This window comes from Mustela nigripes, chromosome 2, assembly GCF_022355385.1.
Source record: "Mustela nigripes isolate SB6536 chromosome 2, MUSNIG.SB6536, whole genome shotgun sequence".
NCBI classification, from domain to species: Eukaryota; Metazoa; Chordata; class Mammalia; order Carnivora; family Mustelidae; genus Mustela; species Mustela nigripes.
This window is the reverse complement of record NC_081558.1, coordinates 29,288,592-29,299,487: the sequence shown is the minus strand read 5'-3', so window position 1 is coordinate 29,299,487 and position 10,896 is coordinate 29,288,592. Positions and strand designations below refer to the sequence as shown.

Sequence of the window (10,896 nt, the reverse complement as noted above, 5' to 3'; positions counted from 1 at the left end):
GCTTTGGTGACCCTAAATGCAGAAGCCAGCCCAGTTAAGTCATACTTCCAGTTTGTATTTGGTTTAATTTTCCCAGGAAGAAAATCCCTGCTAGATTAAGGCAGTGCTGAAATATCATTTCCCCTAAATTACTTTTATTTCCAACTAGGTTCATAGGAGAACACTACTTATAAATGATACCTGAACTGTGAACGTTGGTTTCATGCCCATTCTGTTTTCAAAGATGTGAAAGCATCTTTGTCAGCTAGTTTTTTAGCTGGAAACTAGAACAAAGGTCAGAAAAGTTAGGACTCCTGGGTTTTATTAAAATTTACCTGGTAGGGGTCCTGAAGCTTTATTAATTGATGTATGTAAAGTCGCCATGTGTTTCATACAGAAGAGGCTCCAACAGTCTTATTTACTATTCAAAAAAATCAAGGATCTAGTTATATAAGGAGTATTTATTCATTAATTATTTTAAATGACTATTTTTTCTTTACCATATGTACTTTACCAAGATAAAAAGAAAATCTCTCGGAGTATTTTCTATTCATGTTCATTAACATTCTGGTGGAATAATGAACCTCCAAACGATTCATGTATGAATCAGTGAGGCATGGCTAATTACAGTTTTCAGCCACATAGCTAGTAACATTCACCACAGAACACGGCATCTGTTAAATACATCTTTCTGAATTTTTGTTGGGGGGAGAGTGGTAGGAAATAGGGAGGTTGCAAATTACAATTTTAGAATGTCTAAATATTTTAGGGGCTTGTGCATTATAAATCTTTTTCAGGCAAGTATTTATCACAAGCATGACATCCTGTTATCAAAACAGACAAAAACCTCACAGATTCTCCCTAAAAACAAAATGAAACAAAACAGAAACAACCACAAGTCCAGAGAATGGACCATGTTCTATAAGGAAAGAGAAGAAACTTTTGGGGGACATTAGGGAATATGATTTACCACAAATTTCAAAAATACACTTTATACTGAATTTTAGAAATAAATTTTCCTACTCCTTACAACGTCATCTGGATAGTATGACTCTCTCCAGTCTGAACATATTCAAAAAACCAAAAATCTGAAAAGCCTATAGAGGACACAGTAAAAGTTGAATATCATGACTAAAACACTCAAATTCAGAGGCAATTTTGTGATGCATATTCAAAATCTTTTCTATTGCTTTTTTTTTTTTTTGCTTAAAATAATTTGCCATAATACTTCCCATATTGTTGAATACTCAAATACTACAAGAATAAAAGCCTTAGAATCCACATTTTAAAAAAATTTAAACTGGTGTTATTTCAATGACATATCCAATATATGGTTAAAACAATAGTGTTCAGAAGTTCAGAATTGTATAAAGTAGAATAAAATATACTCCTGCTGTCCATCCCATCTGGTTTCCCCAACCACTGTAAACAACCATTTTGATGCTCCCGGTTTTCTATCACAGATGAAAATATAGGTTCACAATCTCTTATTTGCAATGTCAAAATCGCAAAAGGTTTGAAAACCCAAATGCTGGCCTGATAGGGGCTATGTATAGTGTTTATTTATCCATATGTGTTTTTTTTGCAGAAATATCAACATTTGATGACAGGCTGCTATCCCAGGACTACTCTAGGCATATTACAGTAGATGGTATAGGCATATATTACCTTTCCTAAAAACAGTAAGATTAATTTCCAAAATACACCTGTCCCCACAGTTTTGGATGAATGATTACAGACCTTGATAATTATATATATATAAAACAATACTTTCTTTTAATGATCATTCAAATAGATCATATTGTATACAGCATCTGGCAAATACATTTATGGAATTGTTTAACATAGGCTCTTAAGATTTACTGTGGCCTACATGCTCTGGCCTCTGGTTACCTTTGACCTGATCTTCCATGGCTTTCCTCTCATTCACTCTCCTCCAGCCACATGGACTTTTTTGCTACTCTTCCACCACACTAAGCCTGTTATTGTTTTAAGGACTTTGCACATACTGTTCCCTCTCTTTCTGGAACATCCTTCCATTGATTTTCTCACTTCATTGAGGCCCCCTCACTTCACTGAAATCTTCATTCAAATGACACCTCTTCAAAGAGGCCCTCCTGACCACTCTAACCAACAGAAGGCCACCCATCATCTTCTGACCCCTCATTCTGCATTTTTCTCATAGCATTTATCATCATCCTATGATAGATTATAAATTTGTATATTAGTGTATGGTCTTTCTTCTCTACTAGAAGTTTCATGAGGGTAGGAGTTTTTTGAAAAGGTTTATTTATTTATTTGAGAGAGAATGTGTGAGTGTGTGGGGGAGGGGCAGAGGGAGAGAATCACAAGTAGCCTCCCCACTGAGCGTGGAGTCTGATGTGGGGCTTGATTTCATGACCCATGAGATCCTGACCTCAGTGGAAACCAAGGGTCGGATGCTTAACTGGTGGAGCCATCCAGGCACCCCCAGGGAAGGGATTTTTTGTGACTGACTTACTGTTGCATCTTCTAGAACCTAGAACAATACTGGGGCATGTAGTAGGTGCTCAGTAAATAATTGTTGAATGAATTTTTCTGTTTGCCTCAAAATCAAGCAATTCATTTAATAGTTACAAGGCTCTCAATTGCCCTTTAGCAAACTAAGAAGCGTGCTTGTGAAAGTGTCCTGAGCTGGCTTTTAGGTCTCCTCCAGCCTCTTTCCCCACTGTTCTACTTCCACTGTAGGTTGTGGACCAATACATTTATCCTCTCTGAGCTCTGGTACTTGTCACGTGCTGTTGCTTCTGCCTAGAACTCTCTTTTCCCTCTACTGTAGGTAGCAGAATTGACTCATTCTGGCATCAATTTCTAAAGCATCACATAGCATTGTTCACCTGTTTACTTGCCTATGGTTTCTATTTCCATACAGTATCACGGACTGTGTCTAATTCCTCAATGAATCCCAGCCCAGAGCACAGTGGCTAGCCCGGAGTAATCCTTAGTACATGAAAAACTGAGCTGAAGTGAAGTTGCACCCCATTCTGCACTAAGTCCTCTACTAAAGAAATATACTTTTTAATTTTTAGGAAATGCTTTTAAAGGGTTTTTACCCCCCACCCAAGAATGATGAAATGTCTTTAAAGCTGCAGTGAAACCAGGGCAATGTGTTTAGAGGCATAATTTCTCGAAAGAGAGTGATGAAAAACCATAGCTTATCTTTGAGCCACCCTAGTGAGATCACAGCTTGGACACTGAGCTTAGTTTTATGCACCGTATGTTCTAGGTAACTGGAAGATGATTGCAAAAGATGGCAGTAAGAAGGATTAAGTGTGATTATTTATGAGGCATAGTTAAAAGGAGACAGCATGCATATGTTCACTAACTATAGGGAATAGACGATCTCTAAATATCTGATGAACAAATCCACCCAAGGAATATATTTAACACAACAACAAAGGGATAAGTAAGAGGAGAGAGTATAAAAAGATAGGGAAAAAATTTAGAGAATTTTCAGCATATGACAAGATGGTTCTTATTAACAACCAGATTTCTCCAATAACAGCCCAAAAGCTGAATGATTATGGGTTGAGAAATTTGTGAAGGAGACATGAGCATCTGGGTACAGCTGAGTTTCCCAACCTTATTATGCTTTATATTACAGAAACAATGCATAATTTTTTATCTAATTCAATGTTTTCCTATTAGAGATGATTTTACCAGTTAAATAAATACCTCAAGTTCTGGATTATGACCTGTAACATACAGCTGAGATGAATTATGTAGGGAGTTGATCTCTTTGACCTCAAATGCCTTTCTAGTTTTGAAATTTATTTCCATGGTAAAGATTTACCTGGAGTTCCTGTGTGCCTGAAGAGGATGCTGTTGGGAATATTTGACTTAAACAGAAGACCAGTAGACCACGTAAATGACCACCAGGCTTTCCACACATTAGGATAATCTCAAGCTTTGTGATAATGGGAGGTTTTTGCAAGGTTGCTTTTGTCTCTTTATTTCATGGCTTACCTGAGTGTTACGAGTAGTGCCCTTCTAGTACTTACTCTATTTGCTTTGTATCTATTGTGTTTCTACAACTGAGTAAGACATAATGTTCTTGCCTTCACGGAACTTCCATTTTATTTGGAGGAGATAGATGATAAACAGAAAGACAAACACATGGTGACTAACTTCAAATAAAGCTATTTGCACTGAAGAAGTGCTATAATGGCACAACCCAGAGGATCTTGCACAAAACTGTCCTCTAGGTCTAAAGACCACAGTCTGTGCACTTACTGATTTCTTAAAGATCGGAAGCCCTTTATTTGTGGTTATTCAATATCATGAAATGAATAACATATTGTCTTCAGCAATATTCCTTTAAATTCCCTTTTCTTCTTCTTGATGTCCTACCTCCCCTTTCTTCTAAACCCCAGTCCCACTGGAGCTTCTCCTGAGGTGTCCAAAGAGTTCTCAGTGTGAGAGGCTTTGGTTGCTGTAGATTTTGTTTTGTAGTTGTGTGTTAGGGAGAATTTAGAATTATCTGTCTTAACTTTTCATATGATGAAGTATACAACGTGGTAGATTGCTTTTTGTTTTGTTTTGGTATGTGTTTAAAGTTTTGAATTATTCTTATTCTGCTAGTCTCCACAATGAGTTCCTGGTGACCCAAAGCCACCTGGAACAGATACTCTTGGTGCCCTGCCAGTATCCCTATTCCCTCACCTTTTCAGGATATACCAGCTCGACTTCCATTGGAAGCACCTGTATCTCTGGCTTTCTCTGGACACGGAGGCAACTCTGCCCCCTCATGCCTAGAGAGCCAGGGACTTAAGTGCCCCAGAAAACAGCCCCAATTACCGACTGATGGGAGTTAGTATTTAAACAACCAAGTTCTTTTGTCCCTTTGGTGGGATAGCTCAGTCTATGGCATGTGTTCTACATTGTTTCCTAGAGTTCCTCAGGAGGATTAAGCTTAATCACCTCTTGTAGTAACATGCTTTTTTGTCTGTCTTCCCTTCTCTGTTTTACTTTCATATTCTACTGGTGTTTCCTATTACTGACTTGCACTTGAATACCTGTCTCAGGATTTACTCCTGGGAGAACTCAAAGATACCACCTCCTGGTGATTATTAATCAAGTTGTAGATCAGAGAGTCATCCTGTACTGATTGTCTTGGCATTTGGATATCCTGGGTCCAAGGCAAGTGCCATGTGTTGATGCTTCTTATGTATGTATGTATGTATATATGTATGTATGCATGTATATATTGCTGAAGACCTTGAACCCAGTAGTATGTTCACCCTAGACTGCTTAATAAGGGCTTAATAAATTATTAGATACCACTGTTTAGATCCAGAGTATATTCATGACATTTACCTTTTGATTGCTAAGTAGAAGACATGTAATGATCATAGGCTGATACTCTCTCAGGAGAAGTCTGGTGGTTGAGCTTTCCATTTTCATATGGTTCAGTGATTCTTTTCACAGTTAGTCTGGCTGCTGACACATGTGTTGAAATCTCTCATGCCACTCAGTCTGAGAAAAGCTGGTACTGCTGAGCTGAGTCTGTGCTCTTAAGAGCTAAAAAGAACCGTTGTGTTATCAGAAACAACCCCAAATTGACAGATTAGGCAAGAAGTCTGGGCAGAGGGTTTAATTTCTATGCACAAAATTAGTCTGTATACAAACTGATCACATTTCTATTCCATCTGTGATTGTTTTCAGTTTCACCTAGTTACTCAAAATTCTCTAGTATTCTAGGTGGCCATGGTGTCTGTGTGATGACCTGTAAACTGACCATAATCCATAGTGACATTCTCTGAGAACCAAGCTTCTTAGGACATCAGTATTTCACACCAGGACATTTTGTAGGATACCTCGCTACTCTCCATGGGGTTCAAACGTCAGAAAGGATGAGAGATATAAGACTTGGTGTAATGGCCTGCATGTAATGAAGCAGGCCAAAGAAAAAAATGATGGGGAAAAAAAAGGGAAATTGGGATGCCTGGGTGGGCATGGAGCCTACTACAGATTTGCTCTCCCTCTTCTCCCCTGCTTGCTCTCTCTTTGAAAAAAATAAAATAAAATAAAAAATAAAAAGGAAAAATAAAGGGAAATGGTGTCAGGGTAAGTAAGGAAATATCCCAGTGTTCGTCCAGGTGTAATTGCTCATTGCTTCTCCTTAAATGTAGAAGTTGATGGGCAAATATATTTTCTTCCTTGGCACTAGGATTGGTAGGAAAGAGAAGGGAAGTATGCAGTCCTGAAGAGAGGCTGCTATAAGAAGCATGGTGTGTAGTACCAAGAGTCTGAAGGCCAGGATTCTAGTCCCTGCTCATAAGCAGCATGATCTTGTACAATTATTTACCTGCTCTGCAATTTGCAATTGCGTTTATTGCAAAATTAAGTTTATTTCTCATACTCCTTTAGACCAGAAACATCTTGAAGTTAGGAATTGCATCTGAATCAGGAATTTATTTCTCCAGCATCCTAGACTATATTGAGAATGATTTTGAATTTGAAAGGGAGCAAGGCACAAGAACCCCATAGTCCTCAGAGATGGATTTAATTGACCTGCACCAAAGAAAGGGAGAATAGAAAGTAAAATGCCACTCTAGATTTCATTCAGTCATTTAAAGCATATTTCCTGAGTGCCTAGTGTATATAGTTCCAGGTTCTAGAAATATTGCAGCGAGCAGAACAAAAATCTTCATCTGCATGGATCTTTCATTATGGAGGACAAGACGATTAAAAAATATAGATAAATGAATTATATACAGTGTTTGGGAAGGGAAACTGCTAAGTAGAAAAACAGCACGAAGGGAGAAAGGAAGGGACAAAGGAGTTTGCGGTGCGATTTTAGTTAGGATTACAGGAAAGGTCGAACGTGGTCGTAAAGTGGATCAAGTAAAGGTCTGCAAGCCCGTTGTTATGAGAAAAATATAAAGAAAAGGAGACTTAAGGATTCAAGAGCGATCCAAAGTGGGTAGAGGAAAAGAAAGAAAATCCTGTCAGCGAGTAATGGGGCGTGTGTATTTGGGGGTGGGGTGGATAAGTTAAACACGTTTAAGAGGAAATAAGGAAGGTAAAAAAGCAGCATAGCCTGAGTAATTTTATTTCTTTTAACCATTTGGAAAAAAAAGAAAGATTGTGAAGTTTATTAAAAAAATCCCTTTCCCAAGGGATGGATCCTCACCTCAGCTGCTCTCCTGAAACAATCTTTCTCACCCCCGTATCGGCGTTATTGCCATTATAGCTTCTGATTGGCCTGGTGTAGGCGCATACTTTATGCCTATTGGCCCTCGCTTCTGTCCTCAGGCCAGCGGCCATCTTAGATCCCGCCCCCGCCGCGGCGCCATCTGGGGATTGTAGTACCCTCTCCGTCCCGTCGCGGGACTTTTGCCCTCCAGTTCCCGGTTCCCTCAGGCGGCCTCCCCAGTGGGCACAAGCCCAGGCGCCGTGCCCCGCGCTCCCTCCCTCTGCCCTTCACTTCCCAGCTGCCAAGATCTTGGAAGGTAGGGGCAAGGGGCAAACCCCAGTAGAAGAGTGTTTCTGGGGTGCGGGTCTTGATTTCCACGCGCGTCTGGTCTATATACCCACAGTCCAGTGGGGCGGGGTCTGGGTCGCACAGCTCCTTGGGGAGGGGGTGGTGGTGTGTCTGCCCGGAGGACCCTCCCACCCCCTGAACATGCAGGATCCCTTCTGACCACCAGCCCTAACCGTAAGCCTCCCCTCATCTGCTGCATAAGGGGGTAAAGTGAGGCATGGGGCCACTTCAGCGGTTCCAGGGACGCCCCGGCACCCAGACCTGGTGGTGTAGTTGGCACTGGCCGCTTTTGCAAGGTTTGCCAGTGTCATAGGCAAGTAGCAGGAATCGCTGCCCCAACAGAACTGTCTCAAACACCCAGCGCTGGGTTCGGAAAGGGAGGGGACTGAACACGTGCCCCCAAAAGGAGCCAAGTAGGTAGAGGGAAGGCAGTTATTTTGGGAGGGAATCTTACATTTGATACTTAAAAAACATTTTAAAAAGCACTGAATGCTTTACGGTGGGGTAACTCGATGAGTCCAAACTCGTTTGGGCTATTTTATGGATTAATACGGTTTTATATAAAAATATGCGGGGATTTTAAGGTAAATCGTATAACGCTAGGAGGGAGATTGGAGAGGGGAGTCTGGTTAGTGGAACCGGAGTTGGAGCCTCCTCTCTAGGATCAAATTCTCCATCTGGTGTATGACCTTGGACCAGCCACTCACAGTATTTTATCTTGGGAAAAAGAGCTTAAAGATCTCTGGCCAGGTGGCCCAAGAATCCTTGCTGGAGCTGAAAGCTAAATGAGGTCTTGTTTGTCAAAGTCTGCCACTTGCAAACTTACTACTTTATTACTCCGGATCCCTCAAGAAATGTGCGGGGACCGGCAGAAAATGATCCCAGTGGTTGTTGTAGAAAGGATCTGACCTGTGCTGGGCCTGGGTTTACTAAAAGCCGCCCCTAGTCGCACCTGTGAAGCCCAGTCTGTCTGAACGCTCCCTCTCGGGCTCCATTTTACCACCGGCATCTACGTAGCGGAGGCGTCTGGGAGTTGGAGTCCCGCTGCGTGTTTCCCGTACGGCTGGTACTCTATCTCCCAGCGGGCTGGTACGCCATCTCCCAGCGTGCCATTTGGTGCGGCGAAGTGTCTCCTGGGAGTTGAAGTCTCACTTCGGCCGTTGTGTGGATCAGCTCTTTGACTGGGAACTACAACTTCCATGTGGCCCTGCGTTCTGGGCAGCCAGCCTCTGTGTCCACCTGCTGTGAGCCGGGATTAGAAAGATGTTCAGGAAAACTCTTGTTGTTGGGGAGTGGAGAGAGATGTCTAGTAAAGATCTCGATTATTATGGTTGTCGTCGTTGTCATTGATTGTATATGCTGTTACAAGTGTTACGGGAGAATTGCATATACTTTTCCAAGTGTTAGGGAATATGCATGCTTTCAAACGCAGCAACACTAGACTTTTTAACAGAATGTTCACATTACTTCTTTTCTTAACACCGTATCTCCCATCTGTAGATGAGGAAAAACCTTGAGAAGTTGATTTGTCCTCGGTCACATCTAGTAATAAAATAAAATAATAAAATATATTACAGTTTTAATTTAATCCTCTCAAAAAAACTATATGAGAGACATACCCATTTTATATGCTTTTCACATATTAGAAAACTAAAAGTTTTAGTTAAGCAACTAAGGTTAAGCAACTTGTCCAAATTAACTTAGCTAGGGAATAGACATACTCAGTAACCCTATCTGTTTTAACAGTCTCTGCTTAATAAAAGACCCCACCTAGGGCACCTGTGAGGCTCAGTTGGTTGAGCATCTGCCTTCAGCTCAGGTCATGATTCCAGGGTCCTGGGATGCAGCCCCACATCAGGCTCCTTGCTCAGTGGGGAGCCTGCTTCTCCCTCTCCCACATCCCCTGCTTGTGCTCACTCTCTCTGTCAAAAACGAAAAACAAACACCGCCCCCCACCCAGCCCCAAAGACCCCACCTAACAGGGCGGGAGGGAGTCCAGTGTTTCTGAGTACAGAATTTGGAATCTTTTTTATCATACCATGTTTCCTCTGTAGTCAGACTAAATGTTAGAGCTGCAAAAACCTTTGAGATCATTTAAATTTAAGGCAAAGATCTTGTAACAGTTCCTGGCATATAGTAGAGGTTCCATAGATGTTAGCTATATATAGCTTTTTAATACCTTTATTTTAGAGGTTAGGAAACTGACCCAGGTGGTAAACCCATTTGCCCAAGGTCACACAGTTGGTTTGTGTCAGAGATGAGACTAGACCCAAGTGTCTTATTTTGAAGTCCAGGGTGATTTTCATTCTACCAGCAGTCAGCTAGAAGGAGCACCAGATGTGAAGCTGTTTAGATAATGATTTCTCTTATAATTTGTTCTTTGTAGGCCACAGGCTAGTACCAATTGTTGTAAAGCCTCTTTTCATATTATTTGTAAGGTTGTAATGTTTCAACAATTCAACAAAAGTTTTTTGAGCATCTTTATATGCTCGTATCTCTTCAGGTGCAGGGGCCACATGGATTAAAGTAGTTAATGGGTTAGGCCTAGAAGGACTTGAGGAGAGGGATCCATGGTCTTCATCTCATGCCCTTTCTGCAAGGAGACAGGTTTCTGGAGGCCTTGTAGTAATGTATGTGACCTTTCAGGTTCATGATTTCTTTTACTTGATGTTCTCTTCCTATCCTTATCTCTGTAAATGTTTGATGGAATGCTTTAGGAAATGTTTCTATACTCCTCTCTTTATTCGTATATATGTGTGGCTTCAATCACTCCCTTTATATTTTGGGAATATCTTGTTTTGGCTCCCAATGCTTTTTTCTCTTTTGGTCTTTCAGACCCTTGAGAACAAAATCTGTGTTTGAATTCATACAAGTTACAGTCTGACCCTCTAATATGGGATATCAGAAAGGAACACACGAGTTGTTTGAATTATGTAAAACTTCTATTTTAGAAGATACATTTTCCCTTTCAATTATGTATTTACAGGTAATAAAGGAGGTAACTCATCTGTGTGTGAAAGCTTCTTTCTATGTAGTTAGATAATAAAGTAACATTTTGTAAATTATTGGCTAAGCATTCCTGAAACAGTCACTATGGGAGATGTTCTCCCTATCCCCTCCTGTAGCCACCTGCCCTGTCCCGCCCTCTCTCAGCTAACAGTCTGATCATTCAGGTTTCAGCACATGCCTGACCACTGGTAGATACTGAAAAAATATTTATGTAGTTGCATTTATAAGCATCCCTAAGCTCTGTTCCCACATCTTTTTCTTGAATCTCTTTTAAGATAGAAATGCTTTGAAATATAAGATGTAGCAGGTTGCTTTCCTTTCAATGTCTACATTGCGAAGAAAAATCTCAGCCTTTGAGGTCATCTTTCAAGGGGCTGCTTCAT

The 10,896-nt window shown here is 40.8% G+C and overlaps 1 protein-coding gene and 1 long non-coding RNA gene across 11 annotated transcripts in view; one reads left to right on the top strand and one right to left on the bottom strand.

Moving 5' to 3' along the window:
* Window positions 1–314: 314 nt before the first annotated feature.
* On the bottom strand, window positions 315–7,198 carry LOC132009832 (uncharacterized). Its single transcript, XR_009402072.1, has 3 exons — window positions 7,154–7,198; window positions 5,335–5,538; window positions 315–400 (listed from the first exon to the last, which is right to left on the bottom strand). It is a non-coding gene; the product is annotated as an uncharacterized LOC132009832 (long non-coding RNA).
* Window positions 7,199–7,331: 133 nt separating this feature from the next.
* FHIT (fragile histidine triad diadenosine triphosphatase) overlaps window positions 7,332–10,896 on the top strand; it is a 1,435,937-nt gene continuing 1,432,372 nt past the window's right edge. For 7 of the 10 annotated variants that reach the window (XM_059390064.1, XM_059390066.1, XM_059390068.1 and 4 more), the window contains exon 1: window positions 7,332–7,472. The gene's annotated coding sequence lies outside the window, so the exon portion shown is untranslated. Of the gene's footprint in view, window positions 7,473–7,629; window positions 7,679–10,896 lie in introns of those variants that run through there. The other 3 variants (XM_059390074.1, XM_059390079.1, XM_059390078.1) reach the window with 3 other exon arrangements.